We start from the raw sequence: 3,444 nt of genomic DNA, 5'->3' as shown, positions 1-3,444 counted from the left end.
CAGGGGTGGAGGTGGTTGTAATGAGACCTATGAAGCTGAGGCACACGTGACTGTGTGTCTGGACCAGAGGAGACTTCAACTCCTCCTGGCAGATGTGTGCCCACAGATGGAAAGGTGCTTCAGGCTCTTACAGTTGGATAACCCTAACCATTGAGGTTACCCAACGAATTCCTTTGTACTGAAATTGGCTCTCATCTTTTCTTTTCTTTCCTGGCTATAATTTAATTAGGGCTTGCACATGAGAAGTGTGTAGGCATATTTGCCTTGCACAATAGTTTTTGAAATTTTTAAAAATTACCTGCTAAGAGTGATAAATCAGGAAATTTCTCGTACAAGTCTGGCTCTCCAGCTTCTGAAGAATCAGAATCTCTAGACGCACCGGACCCTGAACAGCAACAACTGGGTGGAGATCACATTGGCTGAAAGATTCAGAAGGGGAGTAGGGCCCCCCATTCATGCAATCCCATGACTCCCTTTCACCTCACACCTGATCATTTCATTCCTTTACCTGCCTGGCCTCATCAGCACTGGAGTTTTCCATCCCTCTAGGGAGCCAACATGTTGACCAGCTCACACAGCATGCCCACTGTTGTTTCTTGATGCAAATTAATGACTAGGGCTTTGACATCTGCCTCTTACGGGTTTGGTTAGTGTCAGTCCCTAAGGCGGTGGTTCTAAACACACCAACACAATCAAGTGTATGGAGCTACTCAGTGTGAGGCGAGGGTTGCCCAGAGAGGTTCTGCCTCAGCTGATACTCTTTTCTGAACCTCATTCTTCCACGTACCAATTATCTTCATGAATTTCTCGAAGCCCAGGGAACACACTGCCAAACAGTGACGGGAAGGTGGGGGCCTCGTTCACCAGCTGAGCTGCAAATGAGACACCAACCCAGTTGATCTGTGAACCAACTGCACATACTGGGAAAAGCTCTGTTTGTTTCTAACTGCCCTTGAGGAGTCAGCCTTAGATGTCACCAAATTATGTTAAGCATAACAAAAGCTGATGGGAAATTGCTATTGACAGGCTCATTCCTCATTGGTTTCCTTGCCATCTCTTTGTGGCTTCCTTCATTAGCTTCCCTTTCCTCTCAGACAAAGCCCATGACGTTGGAGGCATTGGCACTTCCTTTCTGAGTCTGTGTCACCCCTGGAAGGAACTGAAGGTGCCTTTCTGCTACCCCAGGATCCGTGGCCAAAGGGAGACCACAGATGCCCTCTCAGCACGCAGCCTCTCCTTCTGTTTCATCGCCGCAGGAGAAGGGTCTTTGCCATCCACACTTTTCTTTCTCTCCTCACATCAGAGCAAAAGCAAATAATAATTTAAATGCATCATTGTATAATCAGAAAAACCTTTGGCTTTCAACACAACCAGAAAGGAAGCCATTTGTCGCTGCCTGGAAGGAGCTGTCAGCATGTACTTGACATTGCTTCTCCACTGGGGGTGATGGATGTGCACCGAGCCATCTGCACTTCTCAATCAGCCCTCATGACCAAGGCGAGGAATTTGCAAGTCACATTAAGAGAAGCCCAGCCAGTGTGGCTCAGCAGTTGAGCGTCAACTCATGAACCAAGAGGTCACTGGTTCGATTCCCAGTCAGGGCACATGCTCGAGTTGCAGGCTCAATCCCCACGAGGTGGCGTGCAGGAAGCAGCTGATGGATGATGTTTCTCTCTCTCCATGTTATCTCTCTATCCCTCTCCCTTCTTCTCTCTCTAAAAACAAAGTCAATAAAAACATAACTTATAAAAAAGAGGACAGTTTAATAATGAGTCCCTTTGAACTAACAGGGTTAAGGATGGTCTAAATCCTTGGTTTCATTTCTGTTGCTCCAACTGTGACAGGGACCAGCCCGGACATCCACGAACTTTCACAGGCAAAAATACCTCTTTTGAAAATAGGTATTGAAAAGTACGTGCTCCCTTTTGCAATGTGTGGCAAAAAAAACCTTGTGTTGTATTCTACACATGGGAAGCAGAATGTCTGCAGTGTCAACTGTTAATGGCTCCTTCTGGAAATGCCAAGGTTGATTTATCCACCCAAGTTATGGCCCATAAATCCACTACCACCCGTCCTTCCCCCAGAGAAGCCTGAGGAGGAAAGGAGCTCGGAGGAAGCGCCTCCCGATGGCCTCCGGGAACAGTCACTCTGTCCTCCATCGCTTCCACGTCTATGGCTCACTTTCTGAGTCTCCAGAATGTATGGAGTCTTCATTCCTCAGAAACGCCTGGAACACAGCCATCATTTTATTTGCTCAAACAACTCAGGCCCGAGAAGAATACAAGTAAGTCCAAGGGCCTGGAGTTAAAAGGAACTCTTCTCTGAGCCCCTGGGACCTTGCGATCCACAGAGAGGGGAACTGTTCACCTGAAAGGGGAGGCTGTAAACGTCTTCGGCTTCTGAGAATGAGATGCTCCTTCACGTCTTTCCGTCAGCGAACCGAGGCCGGAGCTACAGAAAACTCTGAAGAGAGATAGCGTTGCTGCGTTTCCCTTCTCTGCCAAATGGTCGCGCAAAGATTCTTTTTCCATAGTTGAGCATTTCTAAAAACTTTACCTTTCCAGCTGAGAGTGGGCACGATCAGAGTATCCGGAACAATGATGAGTCTGGGCAGGGCGGCCCAGATCTGATCCCCACTTCCCAGAATGGGACGAGGGACCTCATTCCTTAAAGCCAGAAAAAGCTGGTTCAGCAGCTAATACAAGATGTAAACTCTAAAAATATACTACGTGCTGGAGACAATGAAAACAAATGAATGGCTGAAATAATAACCAAGCAAACTAACAAACAAATGAACGTGTAAACTTGAGGGATTCCTGATCCCAGGAGGAGAGCTGGGCTGAAAATCCCAAATCCCAAAAGGGTTTTCATCGCTGGTCCCCCACACCCAGACTCCTGTGTAGATTAACAGGCTTAGGCATCCTCCCATCCCCATTCCCATCGCTAGCTGGGAGCTCACTGCTTTCCCTCCCACCCAAGGAAACTGGCCTCCCCTCTGCGGGCTGACGGCCACCACCACCTGCCCTGCACCACCCCAGCCTTACCTGCTCTGGCCTCAGAGGCATCAGATAGATAGGAAGGCAAGCATCCTCTCTCTTCCTAGATACCTAAAGGTAAAGGGGTCTGTCACCAACCTGAGCCCCCAGAGAGGTGGGCCGGGGCGAAAGCTCAGGGCCATGTACCAGCACCTGGCTCCGACCTTCCTCCCCACCCTCCTCGCTGGCATCCCTTGATCAAGCTCAGGACTCCGGCCCAGGCTGTCACGTGTGGCACAGACTTCGGCTTTGGTACTCAACAGTTGGGTTTTCTCCCAACTGGAAATGTAAAAGTCCGTTTGAACATTCAAAACCCAAGAAATGTGTAGGTTTTTACTTTGCCATTTGCCCTTCACTCTGCCGGCTCTCCCCTGAGAACATGGTCTAATGATGGTAGGGGGAGCGTGGG

The 3,444-nt window shown here is 48.8% G+C and overlaps 1 long non-coding RNA gene across 1 annotated transcript; it reads right to left on the bottom strand.

Moving 5' to 3' along the window:
- Positions 1–2,351: 2,351 nt before the first annotated feature.
- On the bottom strand, positions 2,352–3,108 carry LOC307098560. Its single transcript, XR_013813445.1, has 3 exons — positions 3,045–3,108; positions 2,557–2,666; positions 2,352–2,463 (listed from the first exon to the last, which is right to left on the bottom strand). It is a non-coding gene; the product is annotated as an uncharacterized lncRNA (long non-coding RNA).
- Between the last annotated feature and the right edge of the window lie 336 nt (positions 3,109–3,444).

Source organism: Cnephaeus nilssonii (assembly GCF_951640355.1).
Source record: "Cnephaeus nilssonii genome assembly, chromosome: 4".
Classification (NCBI taxonomy): Eukaryota; Metazoa; Chordata; class Mammalia; order Chiroptera; family Vespertilionidae; genus Cnephaeus; species Cnephaeus nilssonii.
The sequence above is the reverse complement of the archived record's forward strand: the minus strand, read 5'-3'. Positions and strand labels throughout refer to the sequence as shown.